Genomic DNA, 18,002 nt, shown 5'->3' with positions numbered 1-18,002 from the left:
AAAAAACTCTTCTAAGCAGAGGCTGGATGGGAGGCAGGGTGGAGTCATATTTGTTTTCGTGTTTCCAAATCCCTGGGGACCAGCTCACCTGTGTCCCAGAGACCTCAGGGCATACCAGGGCATTCTGGGATCTCATTTACCGCTAGCAACTCCCCTCCTGGGGAGGGGTGAATAAACTCATCTTCTATCCTGGGACACCGAAACGGTTAGGAAGATCCCACAGCTGTAAGGGGTGAAGAAACGTGGGAGGGTTGTTTCCTGAGCACCCCTCTGAAGGTGTGCTGGGTTTCCTTGTACATTCCCAACTAACGTTATTTTGTGCTGTGTCAGCCCCTGTGCTAAATGCTGGGGACTCAGCAGTGACCAGACTGATCCACCCCTGCCCTTACAAATCTTACAGATCAATGGAGAGAGAGACCATTATCAGGAAAATAAAATTAAAACCATGATCGTTTAAAATAGATTGCATCATGCATTTTCTTGAATAAAATAGGAAAGATTTGTTCTCTGTCATTTTCAGCAGGGCTTATCAGAAAGGTGATGTTTAAACTAAAAGCTGAGGGAAGAGAAAGGGTGAAGAGTGCAAAGGTGTGAAAGGGAGACAGAGAAAAACAGTAAGTCACCTCCATTCTGCAGACAAGAAGAGTTAAGGTAAAGGACCTACCCAAGACCACCCAGCTGGTTGTATAAGACTGATTTCAGGCTGGGCGCGGTGGCTCACGCCTGTAATCCCAACACTTTGGGAGGCCGAGGCAGGCGGATCACCTGAGGTCAGGAGATCGAGACCAGCCTGGCTAACGTGGTGAAACCCTGTTTCTGCTAAGAATACAAAAATTTAGCCAGGATTACAGGTACAGGCACGTATCTGTAATCTCAGCTACTCGGGAGGCTGAGGCAGGAAAATCGCTTGAACCCAGGAGGTGGAGGTTGCAGTGAGCCGAGATTGCGCCACTGCATTCCAACTTGGGCAATAAGAGTGAAACTCCATCTCAAAAAAAAAAAAGACCGATTTCAGATTTGAACTTGGGGCAGCTGACTCCAGTGCCCATGCCATCCTGGGATATTTCACAAGCTTTGTATCTCTGCAGCCTCCACATGGATCTATGGGTATGGTGACAGGATCAGCACCCCGGGTATGGCCCCCAAATTTTGGTGCCTTGTCACAGCTGGGGTTGTCAAATCCCAATTCTCTAGACCCTTCTGTGTTCCAATAGAAATATAATGCTGGCCAGGCGTGGTGGCTCACGCCTGTAATCCCAGCACTTTGGGAGGCCGAGGCAGGCGGATCACGAGGTCAGGAGATTGAGACCATCCTGGCTAACATGGTGAAACCCCGTCTCTACTAAAAACACAAAAAATTAGCTGTGCGTCGTGGTGGGCGCCTGTAGTCCCAGCTACTCGGGAGGCTGAGGCAGGAGAATGGCGTGAACCTGGGAAGCGGAGCTTACAGTGAGCCAAGATGGCACCACTGCACTCAAGCCTATGCGACAGAGTGAGACTCTGTCTCAAAAAAAAAAAAAGGAAATATAATGTGAGCCACATATGTAATTTAAAATTAGTCATGCACTAAACACACTGGTGAAATTAATTTTAATAACCCACTCTATTTAACCCAACATACTCAACATAGTATTTTGCCAACTGATAATATAAAAATCAGTAATGACATCATTAAAACTATTTTTTGCTGGGCGCGGTGGTTCACGCCTATAATCCCAGCACTTTGGGAGGCTGAGGCGGGCGGATCACCTAAGGTCGGGAGTTCGAGACCAGCCTGACCAACATGATGAAACCCTGCCTCTACTAAAAATACAAAAATTAGCCGTGTGTGGTGGCCAGCACCTGTAGTCCCAGCTACACGGGAGGCTGAGGCAGGAGAATTGCTTGAACGTGAGAGGCAGAGGTTGCAGTGAGCCAAGATCGTGCCACTGCACTCCAGCCTGGGCAACAGAGCGAGACTCCATCTCAAAAAAACAAAACAAAACAAAAAACCATTTTTCATGCTAATGTCTTCAAAATCTGGTGTAGGCTGAATGTAGTGGGTCACGGTTGTAATCCCAGCACTTTGGGAGGCTGACGTGGGAAGATTGCTTGAAGTCAGCAGTTCAAGGCCAACCTGGGCAAAGCAGTGAGATCTCATCTCTACAAAAAATTTAAAAAGTTAGCCAGGTATGATGATGCATGTCTGTAGTGCTAGCTACTCCGGAGGCTGAGGCAAGAGGATGCTTTAGTCCAGGAGTTCAGAGGCTGCGGTGAGCTATGATCGCATCATTGCACTCCAGGCTGGATGACAGAGTGAGATCCTGTCTCTAAAACAAAAGAAAACAAAATCTGTTGTTTATTTTATGCTTAGTTTGTACACAAATGAGTGTGAAAGCTACACTGCCAATGGTTAAAGTGAAATGTAGTCCTACCAAAACAATTAAATTGTATTTAATAGATAAAAATATTTTACCTGCTTTGGTTTTAAATTTAAAATTCAGCCAGGTATGGTGGCTCGCACCTGTAATCCCAGCACTTTGGTAGGCCAAGGCAGGTGGATCACTTGAGGTCAGCAGCTCAAGACCATCCTTGGCCAACATAGTGAAACCCTGTCTCTACTAAAAATACAAAAATTCGCCAGGCATGCTGGCACACACCTGTAATCCCAGCTACTTGGGATGTTGAGGCAGGAGAATCACTTGACCCCGGAAGGTGGAGGTTGCAGTAAGCTGAGATCATGACCTGCACTCTGACCTGGGCGACAGAGGGAGACTCCATCTCAAAAAAATAAATTAATTAATTTAATTAAATTAAAATATTCAATAAAATAAAAAAATTCTCAGTCACACTAGCCACATTAGCCATACTTGAAGTGCTCAATAACCACATGTGGCAAATGGCTACTGCTATGGTTTAAATGTGTCCCCCAAATGTCATGTGCTGGAAACTTAATCCCCAATGTGGCAGTATTGAGTGGTTGGGACATTTAAGAAGTGATTGGATCGTGAAGCCTCTGCCCTCATGACTGGACTAACCCACTCGTGGATTAATGGATCTGTGGGTCATCACAGGAGGAGAGTTGGTGGCTTTATAAGAAGAGGAAGAGAGACCAAAGCATAGCATGTCAGCACGCCCAGTCCCCTCGCCATGCTATGCCCTGTGCCACCTCTAGACACTTCAGAGAGTCCCCACCAGGAATAAGGTCCTCACCAGAAGTGTCCCCTTGGTCTTGGACTTCCCATCCTCCATAGCTGTAAGGAATAAATTCCTTTTCTTTCAAAATTGTTCAGTTTCAGGCATTCTGTTATAAGCAACAGAAAACAGACTAAAACCACTACATATTGAGCAGTACGACCCTGTACCAAGAATTCCTAACACATGGTCCAGGGGTGCAACAGAGGCGAAGAGTCTAGGTAGGCTGGAGTTTGACTCCTAGATCTACACCATAAACACCAAATAGCCTCAAGCCTTGGTTTCTGCATCTATAAAATGGAATTAATTATACCTCCCTTGCATTGCAGTCATAAGGATTAAATGAATTGAGGCTGCCTCATGTCATAGTTGTACCACATTGCTTGGGTTCAAAACCACATCTATTTTGGGCAAGTTGCTTCAGCTCTTTGTACTTCAGTTTTCCCATCTGTAAAATGGGGATAACAATAGTTTCTACCTCACTGGTTTGCATGAGAATTAAATGACAATATTTGTGAAGTGCCTGGAATATAAATGCTATACAATCATTTGTTCAGAAGCGAGAAAGAAAATGGTGACCAATCCCCCCAAAATTAAATGCAGAAATGTACTCTTTTCTGGAGAGAGAGTCAGGCTTTTATGAATTTCTTTCTCCAGGCTCAGAACATCTTTCTACTCAGGTTTCTGAGCCCAGAAAGCTGCTTTTCTCTTTGCTATAGTTTTGTGTTTTTTTTTGAGACAGTGTCTCCCTGTGCCGCCCAGGCTGGAGGGAAGTGGCATGTGATCTTGGCTCACTGCAACCTCCACCTCTGGGTTCCAGCATTTCTCCTGCCTCAGCTCCCTAAGTAGCTGGCATTACAGGTGTGCACCACCACACCCCACTAATGCTTTTGTAGTTTTGGTAGAGACGGAGTTTCACCAAGTTGGCCACGCTGGTCTCGAACTCCTGACCTTAAATGATCCACCCACCTCGGCCTCCTAAAGTGCTGGGATTATAGGTGTGAGCCACTGCGCCCAGCCTCTTTCCTATAGTTCTGATGAGTTCCGTCTCTGACTTCCAGCACTGGGATGAGAAGTTCAGAGGGCTGTGCTCTGAGGAAGGAAAGGATGTGGGGCCCACAGCAATGATATGAGCCATGCCCGACTCCTTCCATTCCACGTGGGTGTCCCTAATGACTGCCATATGCCTAAAATTCCACCATAGGTGTCCTTGAAACTTTTCATCTTCATACATTTCCCCCACAAAAGTGACATGATGCCTTAGAACTTCTGGTTGTGTTCCAGGTCTGACTGAAGCCACTGAGCCTGTGAGATTGTGGACCAGTCACCTCCCTTTGGGGGGCCTCAAATTTCTTATCTGTAAAATAAGAAGAAAGGCCGGGCGCGGTGGCTCAAGCCTGTAATCCCAGCACTTTGGGAGGCCGAGACGGGTAGATCACGAGGTCAGGAGATCGAGACCATCCTGGCTAACATGGTGAAACCCCGTCTTTACTAAAAAAATACAAAAAAATAGCTGGGCGAGGTGGCGGCGCCTGTAGTCCCAGCTACTCGGGAGGCTGAGGCTGGAGAATGGCGAAAACCCGGGAGGCGGAGCTTGCAGTGAGCTGAGATCTGGCCACTGCACTCCAGCCTGGGCAACAGAGCTAGACTCTGTCTCAAAAAAAAAAATAAAAATAAAAAAATAAGAAGAGAAAGTTGGAGTAGGTCAGTGTTTTCTGAAATATACTATGTACAACAATGGCTGAGTGCCAGAGGGTTTTAGGGTCTCCAGATTCTGTATGAAATAACATTGAATCATAATTGTGATACACTTACACCCTTTCAATTTTCTTCATGTTTCTCCAAGGACTCAGGGAGAAAGTCTCATTTAACAGCTTCTATTTATTTTATTATTATTATTTTTGAGATGGAGTCTGGCTCTATTGCCAGGATGGAGTACAGTGGTGTCTCGGCTCACTGCAGTCTTCGCTTCCCAGGTTCAAGCAATTCTCTTACCTCAGCCTCCCGAGTAGCTGGGAATACAGGCGTGCAACACCACACCCAGCTAATTTTTGTATTTTTACTAGAGACGGGGTTTCACCATGTTGGCCAGGATGGTCTTGATCTCCTGACCACGTGATCCTCCCACCATGGCCTCCAAAAGTGCTGGGATTACAGGCATGAGCCATTGCGCCCGGCCAACAGCTCTATGTTTTTTTTTTTTTTTTTTTTTTTTTGAGACAGAGTCTTGCTCTTGCTCTGTCACCCAAGGTGGAGTGCAGTGGTGTGATCTCAGCTCACTGCAACCTCTGACTCCTGGGTTCAAGCGATTCTTCTGCCTCAGCCTCCCAAGTAGCTGGGATTACAGGCATGTGCCACCACGCCTGGTTTTTTTTTTTTTTTTTTTGGTATTTTTAGTAGAGACGGGGTTTCACTGTGTTAGCCAGGATGATCTCGATCTCCTGACTTTGTGATCTACCCGCCTCTGCCTCCCAAAGTGCTGGGATTACAGGCATGAGCCACTGTGCCTAACAGCTTCTATGTTTTTTAACACCTCTCTTGTTAAGAATGAGAGAGCAGGGTTTAGCTTGGAGCTTTCAGCAAGAAACAGGATTTAGCTGGAATGGAATAACCTTGGTCTGCTTTTTTTTTTGTATTTAATTTTATGCTTACCTCTTCTTTATGGCAAATCATATAGTTTTCTATTTGAGGTCAGTGATTTAAAATTTCCATGTTAAATAAATTTACATAAGTTTTTAAAAATGAGGTGGTTGCAGCCGAGTGCAGTGGCCCATGCCTGTAATCCCAGCACTTTGGGAGGCAGAGGCGAGTGGATCACCGGAGGTCAGGAGTTTGAGACCAGCCTGGTCAACATGGCAAAAACCCATCTCCACTAAAAATATAAAAATTAGCCAGACAGGGTGGCGTGCAGCTGTAGTCCCAGCTACTTGGGAGGCTGAGGCATGAGAATCGCTTGAACCCAGGAGGCAGAGATTGCAGTGAGCCGAGATCATACCACTGCACTTCAGCCTGGGTGACACAGCAAGACTCTGTCTAAATAATAATAATAATAAAAATAAATAAATAAAAGATGGACTGGTTGGAAGGAAAACATTATGGAACTAATATAAAAAATAAGTGGCCGGGCGCGGTGGCTCAAGCCTGTAATCCCAGCACTTTGGGAGGCCGAGACGGGCGGATCACGAGGTCAGGAGATCGAGACCATCCTGGCTAACACGGTGAAACCCCGTCTCTATTAAGAAATACAAAAAACTAGCCGGGCGAGGTGGCGGGCGCCTGTAGTCCCAGCTACTCGGGAGGCTGAGGCCGGAGAATGGCGTAAACCCGGGAGGCGGAGCTTGCAGTGAGCTGAGATCCGGCCACTGCACTCCAGCCTGAGTGACAGCGCGAGACTCCGTCTCAAAAAAAAAAAAAAATAAATAAAAAAAAATAAGTACATGGATTCAGACCAATCAACTAGGGGAAGACAGTGGGTGATTCAAGAATGGCAACTCCAGGCTATGATCCTCTCTGGGATCCCTTATCTAGGAGACTAGGCACCTCCCTTTCTAGAGGCCCCTGGGGGCTTTGCAGAAATCCCTCACCATCCTGATCATGCTAGGCTGGGCCTAAGGAGAGACAGGAAGGCCAGCCCGGTGGTTGTCCCAGGGACGGCCTGGGATTCTTCCTGAGAAAGTCTCTTCTCATGCCGGTGGGTGGAGCATGGCCCTGTGTGAGGACCTCCCTTATGTCATCTTGTGTCATCCTCAAACTTCCCCCATGAAGCTGATGTTTTTATCCCTGGAGACAGATGAGGAAACTGGGGCTTAGAGCAGTGACATCACTAGTTTAAGGAGGGAGGGAACAGTGGGATTCAGAGCCAGTTGGCCTGGCTCAAAATCCATATGGCCTCTTGTCCACTGTCTTGGACAAAGTCCTGGACAAAGTCACTTAGCTACTCTGAGACCCACAGCCGTATCTATAAAGTGGGATTCATGACAGTGTTTTCCTGTAGGGTTATTGAACTGCTTATTGTCATTGGGATTTTCTGTTCTTTCTCTCTCTCTCTCTCTCTTTCTCTCTCTCTTTCTTTCTTTCTTTCTTTCTTAGAAGGTCTCGCTCTGTTGCCCAGGCTGGAGTGTGGTAGGGTGATCATGACTCACTGTAGCCTCAACCTCCCAGGCTCAAGCGGTCCTCCGACCTCAGCTTCCTGTGTAGTTGGGATATGGGCACGCGCTACCATGCCTGGCCTGGGAACAGTTATTGGATTAAATGGAGGGTTAAATGGGCTAATACAAGTTAAGTTCACCGCTTAGGAGTGTTCCCAGCACATGGTAAGCACTGGAGGGTGAGTGGCTATTACTATTTCCAAGGCCCCAGGGCTGCTGCACCTCCTCTCCCAGCAGACACACCCTGTGAGAGCTGAGGATAAAGGGGGAGGTGGGGACACACTTCCTGAGAGTGGCCCCTGTGGAGCCTAGGCTGTGCCTTCCAGTGCTTCCTCACGTCAGCCTCACCACAGCCCCATGAGCTAAGGATGCATTTACGCCCACTTTGCACGTGAGCAAATCCGGTGTCAAAGAGTGAAAGTAACCTCCCCAGCATTACACAGCAAGCCAGTGGGGTGTTTTGAGACAGAGTCTCACTCTCACCGAGGAGTGCAGTGACGTGATCTCAGCTCACTGCAACCTCCGCCTCCTGGGTTCAAGAGATTTTTACGCTTCAGCCTCCTGAGTAGCTGGGATTACAGGCGTGCACCACCATGCCTGGCTAATTTTTGTATTTTTAGTAGAGACGGGGTTTTACCATGTTGGCCAGGCTGGTCTCAAACTCCTGACCGTAAGTGATCTGCCTGCCTCAGCCTCCCAAAGTGTTGGGATTACAGGTGTGAGCCACTGCTCCCGGCCTGGGATTTAAACCCAAGTCTGTGTGGTTCCAAAGTCCACGTCTTTCCACCATTTCAGGAGCCTCAACAAGATTGACGAGAGGTTCCTGGGGAAGTCCTGTGCCCTCCTCAAGGGTGAAGGGCTCTCTCTCTGTGTGGTGGAAAGAGCTAGATCGTAGTCATGGGCTGAAGACAGCTGGTCTGGTTCTGACCCTGCCTCTGACCTTGGGCAACTACAGGTCTCTCCCCAGGCTCAGGCATATAATTGCTGCTTTGAGTGTATAAAGGGTTAGGATCTCCGAACTTCTAGGATCCTGATTCTCTTTCTCGCCTCTCAGCTGGAGGAGGAGGGAGCCCCAGATCTGCCAGCTCCCAATGCTGGACTCATTGCTGAGTCACCTGACCTTCCTTCCTTCCTTCCTTCCTTCCTTCCTTCCTTCCTTCCTTCCTTCCTTCCTGCCTTCCTTTTGTCTGCAGGTCCTGAAGCCATCAGAGGCCAGAGAAGGAAGGGGATTATGTGTGTTCAGTCTGGATAACTGCCCAGCCCTTGCCTTTCTGAGAAAAGCTTGGGGGGTGGAGGTGGAGCGCTGAAGCACTCAGCCAGTTGCATCAGAAAACCTTGCACAAGACGCCCTCCTGGGTCAAACACCCTGTCCCATAGTCCCCACCCCTACCCTGTCTCCTGGGGTGCCAGAGTGAGGACTGTTTGGCCTTGTGAGGGACACTGAGCCAGGCCAGGCTGTCAGGGAGTGATGGAGGAAGTTGAGGGATGGAGGAAGGCTTTGGGGCCAGTGCTGAGAGGGCTTAGGCTGCCTGGGTGATGGAACTTGAGCTGGAAGTTGCTCCTCAGGGCATTTAGATCCAACTCATCCACCTGGCTCCCCTCCGGAAGAAGAGGAGACAAGGCCAGTGCCCTGTACACTGACTGAGCCCAGATCCTTGACTCTGGTCCTGAGGTGAACCCTATTGCCTGAATTTGCACTTCAATCTGGCCTGAAACCTTGAATGTAGTCTGAGCCGTGATCGCTAAGCCCTGAGCCCTAGCCACAGCTAACCCTGACCCAGGCCCCATACTGAACACTGTCTTGGTCGTTCACTGGGCAGCCATCTTTTCCCCACATGATCCATAAACTGAATTTGAATTCTAACTCCTGATTTAGTTATAATCCTGGAGACAGATTTAGCTCTAATCCATCATGTGTGACCCCAGCCCCAGATAAACCCCAACTCTAGCCCCAGATACCCTGGACATAGATTCTCTCTCTAGTCTCAAAAGGGCAGTGCTCCGGCACAGGCATCAAGAGCTTGGCACCTGCTCCCCTCCCCTCTGGCCTGCTCCCCACCCCTCCCCAGGTCGAGGAAGGCTGAGGGGCTGGGTTGAACATGAGGCAGCCCCCTGACCAGCCTGACTGTTACTCAGCAGGGTCGGGGCTGGAGGTGGAGTCAGGCAGGACCACTGGGGATAGGCCAGGCAGGTGCTGAGTCAGGGCAGGGAGAGAGGGGACAGTCTCTGAGAGCAGAGCTGGTCTGGTAATGTGGGATGTGCATGTGGTCTGAAAGGCCCTTTAAGGCAGGTAGCCCCAATCCTATCCACCCCCATCTACCCATTTATTGTCCATTTTTCCATCACTTATCCATATTATTCTCTCCCAGAGCATCCTGTTCTTTTCCACCAGAACACTCACTATAATTGGAATTATGCATGCATTTGTTATTTGTTTAGTGTCTGCCTCCCCCACTGAACTACAGGCTCCCTTAGGACAGGCATCTTGCCTGTGGCTCACCAGTGTCTCTAGCACCTCATACAGTGCCTGGCACACGGCAAGTGGTCAGTAAATAGTAGCTGAAGGGATTAAATCCCTCCACCCATCTATTCATTCCTTTTCCATCTATGAATTATTCTTTCATAACACATTCCCACCATCTAGCCATTCGAATTGCTCGCTGTTCTTTCATCTACGTTCCGTTGGACAAGCATCCATCCATCCACCTACATAGCTTTCCCATATCAATCCATGCTATTTATACAACGTTTCTTCGACAAATATTTACTGAGTACCTACTACTTGCCAGACAACATTCCAAAGGCTGGCGATACTACAGTGAAAATAATAGACAAAAGTGGTGCTTACATCCCATTAGAAGGAAATGTGCAGCCAGGCACAGTGGCTCACACCTGCAATCCCAGTACTTTGGGAAGCTGAGGCGGGAGGATCACTTGAGCCCAGGAGTTTGAGACTAGCTTAGGCAACATGGTGAAACCTCATCTCTACAAAAAAATACAAAAATTAGCCAGGCATGGTGGTGAGTGCCTGTAGTCCCACCTACTCAGGAGGCAGAGGTGGGAGGACGGCTTGAGCCACGTAGGCCAAGATTTCAGTGAGCTGAGATCACGCTGTTGCACTCCAAACTGGGCAAGAGAGTGAGACCCTGTCTCAAAAAAAAAAAAAAGAAAGAAACATGCAAGAAATAATTACCATAATAAATACATTATAGCATATTTTAGAGGGTGATGAATGCAAGAGGAAAAAAGAGTAAGTACAGAGGATGAGGACTGTTGGGTGGGCGGACAGTGGCTGTACTGAGTGGAGTGTTCCAGTGGATGCCCTGAGACTATCTGAAGGGCAAATTGTTCAGGAAGAGGAACAGCTCATGCAAAAGCTCTGTGGGGAAGCTGACTAGCTGACTGGTGTGCCATCAGAGAAGGTCAATGTGGCTGGAGTGCAGCAAGTGACAGGGGGGCAGCGGCAGATGAGGTCAGAGAGGTAAAGGGAGTTCAGATAATCTGGAGATTTGGAGGCCTTTGAAAGGATGCTCGGAGTCATGGGGAGGCAGGGGAGGGTTTAAGGAGAGGAGGGAAATGATCTCACTTACCTTTTTTTTTTTTTTTGAGATGGAGTCTCGCTCCCATCATGGAGGCTGGAGTACAGTGGCGCGATCTAGGCTCACTGCAACCTCCACCTCCTGGGTTCAAGCAATCCTTCTTCCTCAGCCTCCTGAGTAGCTGGGATTACAGACGTGCACCACTACGCTCGGCTAATTTTTGTATTTTTAGTAGAGACAGGGCTTCATCGTGTTGGCCAGGCTGGTCTCGAACTCCTGACCTCAGGTGATCCACCCATCTCAGCCTCCCAAAGTGCTAAGATTACAGGCGTGAGCCACCATGCCCAGCCTTTTTTTTTTTTCTTCTTTTTTTTTAACATAGAGACAGGGTCTTGCCACATTGCCCAGGTGAGTCTCAAACTCCTGCACCTGAGTGATCCTCCTTCCTCGGCCTCCCAAAGCACTAGGATTATAGGCATGAGCTACCATGCCCAGCCTTGACTTACTTTTAAAATAAAATCATTTAGGGATCTGTACTTGGAATAGACTGAATGAGGCAAGGACAGGAAGACAAGGGAGCAGATGTTGCAATAATTCTGTTAAACTCCAGTGGCTCAGAGCAGGGCAGTGGCCGTGCTAGGGGTGAGATGTGATTGGATTCTGGGTGTATTTTTTTTTTTTTTTTTTTGGGACAGAGTTTCACTCTTGTTGCCCAGGCTGGAGTGCAATAGCACAATCTCGGCTCACTGCAACCTCCGTCTCCCAGGTTCAACTGATTCTCCTGCCTTAGCCTCCTAAGTAGCTGAGATTACAGGCATGCACCACCACGCCCGGCTAATTTTTTTATTTAGTAGAGAAGGAGTTTTGCCATGTTGGTCAGGCTAGTCTCAAACTCCTGACCTCAGGTGATCCACCCACCTCGGCCTCCCAACGTGCTGGGATTACAGGCGTGTGCCACTGCGCCTGGCCCGGATTCTGGGTATATTTTAAAGGTGGAGTCAACAGGTCTAGATGTGGAGTGTGAGGGAAAAGGAGGTGTCAAGGTGCTGCCAAGGTTTCTTGGCCTGAACAGTGACAGGTATGGAACTGCCATCAAATGAGATGGAGTGAGGTGTCTGGGGGAAGCCCAGGTTCAGCTTTGGTTCTGTGGAGTCTGTGATGGCTTTTAGACACCCTCGAGGAGACATCAGGTAGGTATTTGAATGTATGGGCTGGAGTTCAGGGGAGACGTATGGGCTGAGGATACAGTGTTGGGAGTCATAGACGTGAGACTGGATGAGAGCTCCAGGGACCGAGTCCTGACTGCTCCAACAGGAATGGGAGAAGCAGGGAGCCTGAGAAGGAGGAAAGCCAGCAGAGAGTGGAGGCCTGGCCACCAAGTGAAGAGAAGTACATCAAGGGGCAGGGAGTGGTCAGCTGTGTCAAACTGTTGATCGGTTAAGAAGATGAAGAATGAGCCGGGCGCAGTGGCTCATACCTGTAATTCCAGCACTTTTGGAGGCCAAGGCAGGTGGATCACGAGGTCAAGAGATTGAGACCATCCTGGCCAACATGGTGAAACGCCATCTCTACTGAAAATACAAAAATTAACTGGGCTTGGTGGCTTGTGCCTGAAGTCCCAGCTACTTGGGAGGCTGAGGCAGGAGAATCGCTTGAACCCAGGAGGCAGAGGTTGCAGTGAACCAAGATCGTGCCACTGTACTCCAGCCCGGATGACACAGCAAGACTCTGTCTCAAAGGAAAAAAAAAAAAAAAAGATGAAGAATGAGAACTGAGCATTGGATTTAGCAGTGTGGTGAAATTGACAAAAGCAGTTTCAATTGGGGAAGTGACAGGTAGAAGCATGATTGGAATGGAGTTAAGAGACAAGAGGCCCTGGTGTGGTGGCTCACACCTGCAGTCCCAGCACTTTGGGAGGCTGAGGTGGATGGATCACTTGAGCCTGGGAGTTCAAAACCAGCCTGGGCAACATGGCAAAACCCAGTCTCTACAAAAAATACAAAAATTAGCCAGGCGTGGTAGTGCATACCTGTAGTCCCAGCTACTTGGGAGGCTGAGGTGGGAAGATCGTTTGAGCCCAGGAGGTTGAGGCTGCAGTGAGCCACGATCACACCACTGCACTCCAGCCTGGGTGAGAGAGCAGATCCTGTCTCAGAAGGAGAGAGATAGAGAAGAGAAATTAAAAACAGTGAGGATAGACAATTTTCTCCAAGACCTTTTCTGCAAAGGGGAGAAAAAATAGGGTGGTAGCTGTGGGGAGGGCTTAGGATTGAGTAAAGGCTGTTGTCTTAAAGACCCACCCCATGAATCTATTCAATCACCATGTACCTGTACCTGACCATCCTTACCGTGCATCTGACCCACCATCCGTTCCTCATCCGTAAGCTGAATCTGTCCAGAACTCCTATAGGGTACCACCTCCCACGCCAGACACTGCAGTGGGGCATGGAGGGCAAGAAACGGACAAGCCCAGATTCTGGCCCAGAGTAGGTAACTCAGTTTAGGTGAACTGAATGAATTACAGAGCAAGAAGACACTGTGCCTGCCCCTCCAGCGGGAGAGACCGAGTGTCAGTGCTGGAGAGCATTGTCTAGTACAAGCCAGGGCTGTGGGTGTCTTGCCTGAGGTCACTTAGGGTCAGTGATGGAATCAGGACTCACGCCCAGGCCTGCTGTCTTGGGAGACAGATTATCTCTTCCAGGGAGAGTTCCATGGGGACAGAACTTAGCTGAGGGCAAGGAGTGTGTAGGAGTATGTGGCACTTTTGAGCAGACTTTTTTTTTTTTTTTTTTTTTTTGAGACAGAGTTTCACTTCTGTTGCCCAGGCTGGAGTGCAATGGCGCGATCTTGGCTCACTGCAACCTCCACCTCCCGGGTTCAAGCGATTCTTCTGCCTCCGCCTCCTGAGTAGCTGAGATTACAGGCATGCGCCACCATGCCCGGCTAATTATTTTGTATTTTTAGTAGAGACGGGGTTTCCTCAAAATTCAAAGGCACAGAAGGGTAATACTTGAGAAGTCTCCCTCCCATTCCTATCCGCATCTCTTAGTTCGTCTTCCTGGGGTCAAGCCATTTTCTTGTGTTTCCTTCAAGACATAAAATATGACTATTTAATGTCACTTTTTTACACAGACGGGAGCACACTCCATGTTCTTCAGATTGCCTTTTTCCTTCCTATTTAACAATTTATCTTGGGGACTCTTCCATATCAGAAAGTTCAGAAAGACCTGCCTGGTCAGTTTTTACAGCTTGGTCCTATTCCATGGTTAGGAATGTACTGGTTTATTTAAACCATCCCTTGTCAATGAACATTTAATTATTTCCAGTCTTTTGCTATAACAAAAAATGCTGCAGTGTTCATACATGGGGTTGTAGAGAGAACTTCTGAGCTAATTTCCTTTAATTAGCTAGAATCTTTAATTACCTAGAATCTTTCTTTCTTTCCCTCTTTCTTTCTTTTCCATTTCTTTTTTCTTTTTTTCTTTTTTTTTTTTTTTTTGAGACAGTTTCGCTCTTGTTGCCTAGGCTGGAGTGCAATGGCGCGATCTCAGCTCACTGCAACCTCGGCCTGGGAGGCAGGGATTACAAGCGTGAGCCACCACGCCCTGCCTAGAAGAAGAGTTTCTAGGCACAGTCAAATATTTGTGCATTTGCACTTTTAATAGAGATCTCTGGCTCCTCCTCTATAGAGATTGTTATCAGTCTACCTCCTGCCAGCAAAGGATGTGAGTACCTGTTTCCCAGAACTACAACAGCATTGGGTGTTACCAAAATTTTTGATTCTTACCAAACTGATTTAGAAAAATGTAATCCCAGCACTCTGGGAGACTGAGGTGGGTGGATCACCCAAGGTCAGGAGTTCGAGATCAGCCTGGCCAACATGGCGAAACCCCGTCTCTACTAATAAAAAAAAATTAACTGGGCATGATGGCAAATGCCTGTAATCCCAGCTACTTGGGAGGCTGAGGCAGGAGAATCGCTTGAACCTGGCAGGCAGAGGTTGCAGTGAGCCAAGATCACGCCACTGCACTCCAGCCTGGGCGACAAGAGCAAAACTCCATCTCAAAAAAATAAAAAAAGTCTTCCTGCAGCTTTCATAGGTATTTCTCTTTTTCTAGTGGATGAAACTTTCCACATTTTACAGCCATGAAGGCAGATGTGGAAGAGGAGCTGTCTCATAGTCGGCACCACCCAGGCTGCCCTGGTGGGCAACAAGTGTCCCATCTCTGAGGTGAAGCCGGGGAGGTGAGAGGAAGCAGGACATGTCCTCTGAGTGAGGGCTGTGGTGAGTGTGGAGGCCCTACGCTTCTGAGAACTGTCTTCACTCCCTCTGCTTCTCTGTCCTCGGCGCTCCCTCACTTCCCTAGAGGGGATGTCCCCAGCGGCTCTATCATCTCCCCCCATCTCCGTACCCCCACAGGCCACCCGAGTCCCCCTACACCTCCTTACTAAGCCATTTCTCTCTTTCTGCCATTTAATCTTTCTTTGGCCCAGAGCTTCTGGAAGGCTGGGGTAAGGTGACATCTGGCCCTCCTACTTGGCCCCACAAGACACTAGAGAAAAATGTTAGCGTCTTAGACTATCATGGCTGGTCCAGCCCTTAGTTGTGTGTCAGCATGCAGATGTGTGTGCACGTACATGTGCATGTGTGCCAATGTGCACACATTGTTGTGTATGGCAGGGATGCACGTCTTTGAGGCTGCCCGGAGTGAAGGACAAAATGCCTGGGTTCTGAAACCAGAACAGACCTGCGAGGTTTGCTGAGTCATCCAGGACAGACCTGCCAGGCTTGCTGAGTCATCCAGAACAGACCTGCCAGGCTTGCTGAATCATCCTCCAGCTACACTCCCTTTCTCCTAGTCCTCGAACCTACCAAGTTCTTCTGCCCCAGGGCCTTTGCCCTTGCTGCGCCATCTGCCTGGAACTTTTCCTATATCTTTCCAGGCTCTTCTTCTTCAGGTCTCAGATCAAATATCTGCTCCTCAGAGAGGCCCTCCCTGACCACTCATCAAGTATCATGCCCCATCTAATCCCTACAGTTTGTCTCTAATCCATAACTCTTCCTTATTTTATTCATAGCACTTGTCAAGGTTTGAAGTTATCCCATTTATGTATTAAATTATCTTTTTTTTTTTTTTTTTTTTTGAGACTGAGTCTCACTCTATCACCCAGGCTGGAGTGCAGTGGCTCAATCTCCACTCACTACAACCTCCACCTTCTAGGTTCAAGTAATTCTTGTGCCTCAGCCTCCCGAGTAGCTGGGATTACAGGTGCCCACCTCCACACCTGGCTAATTTTTGCATTTTTCGGTAGAGACAGGGGTTTCACCATGTTGACCAGGCTGGTCTCAAACTCCTGACCTCAAGTGATCTGCCTGCCTTGGCTTCCCAAACTGTTGGGATTACAGGCGTGAGCCACTGTGCCCAGCCAAATTGTCTTTTGTCTGTCCCTTCTTTCCCATTAGAATGTAAGAACCTTGAGGGCAAAGATGCTGCATCCCCACGTCTAGCCCAGCATCTACCAGTTGTTCAGTGAACGTTTGTCAAATGCATGAAGGAATGTAAAGTGCTCAGTGCAATGCCCGACATAATAAAAAATCAAAATTGCTGGCTCTTGTTGTTATATAAATGTTAGTGACTATTATTGCTATTTATGAGGACTACATGTCACTCAGCAATTCTTAGAGCAGGTAGTTATTTGAGTCCTGTATAATGGAGTGTCACAGGAGAAACGGGGATATAAGAGTCAGTGGATACTGCTGAGGAATAGACAATATAGCTGGGAAGGCAGGAACTCAGGAAAGAAAATCATGATGTGTTGAGGTCATGATGCGTTAGGTTATTCTAACAAGACTGGGAGTGAGTATAATTACCCTGATTTTAGATTAGAAACCGAGGCTCAGAGAGGGTGACGTGCCTAAGGTCACCCAGCATGTCTCCAAAGCACTTAGCTCAGTGTTTGTGGAAACTCAGTGGCCAATGTGTCATCTGCACATCTGTCTGGACCGCCCTGGGGCATCTCCAGCACTTGTGTGTACCTGGGCACACTCCATGCACATGGGCACAGGGCGGTGGGCTTTGGGTGTGTGAGTTTCTCACAACTCTGGGGATCCTGGTGGAGAGGTCCATGCTGAGGAGCACTGGGGTCTGGGAGGTCTTTACCCCTGGGGTCCGGGGTCTGGGCTGAGGAGGCCTTTGTCCTGTGACTGGAAGAAGAAGCTTTTGCGTGGGTGTCAGGCATGACGTGGGGCAGGCCCAGCTAGCACACAACAGGGGCAAGGTGAGGCCTGGGAGGGTGAAGAATGAGGATGCACTGTGCTAGTGGGGGCACCTGCATTGGCCAACATCTGTCTGTGCCGGCGCACACATGTGTACACACGGACACACACAGGCACACAAGTACACACACACATCTCTCATAGCCTCTTGCTCCCCCAGGCATGCTGACAACCCCTGCTCACACTGGCTGAGTCACTCTGCATGTCAAGGGCCCTCCCATTTCCCCAGCCTGACTGGTGTCATTCAAGCTCTTAATGTGGCAATGACTGGGCTGTGTCCATCTTGCTCACCAGACATCCACAGAGACCCATCCAGGGCCAGTACAGAGTGAGCACTCAGATTTGTGTAAAAAATAAATTCACAGCACAGCACGGTGGCTCACGCCTGTAATCTCAGCACTGCAGAGGCTGAGGTGGGCAGCCATTTGAGTTTGGGCAAACCACTTCACTTCTCTGAGCTTTATCTTTTTTAACATTTTTTTTTTTTTTTTTTTGAGACAGAGTTCCATTCTGTCACCCAGGCTGGAGTGCAATGGTGTGATCTCGGCTCACTGCAACCTCCACCTCCTGGATTCAAGTGATTCTCTTGCCTCAGCCTCCTGAGTAGCTGGGATTACAGGTGTGAGCCACCACACCCAGCTAATTTTTGTATTATTTTTAGTAGAGACAAGGTTTTACTATGTTGGCCAGGCTGGCCTCCTGACCTCAGGTGATCCACCTGCCTCAGCCTCCCAAACTGCTGGGATTACAGGCGTGAGCCACGGCGCCTGGCTGCTTTATCTTTCCTTACCTAGAGTAGGTGCTCAGTAAATGTAGCTGCTAAAAAATTCAGGAGCAGAGTGAGTGCAAATGCAGTGCGTCAGT

The sequence above is a fragment of the Macaca nemestrina genome, chromosome 15 (genome assembly GCF_043159975.1).
Source record: "Macaca nemestrina isolate mMacNem1 chromosome 15, mMacNem.hap1, whole genome shotgun sequence".
NCBI classification, from domain to species: Eukaryota; Metazoa; Chordata; class Mammalia; order Primates; family Cercopithecidae; genus Macaca; species Macaca nemestrina.
Note: the sequence above shows the minus strand (reverse complement) of the source record.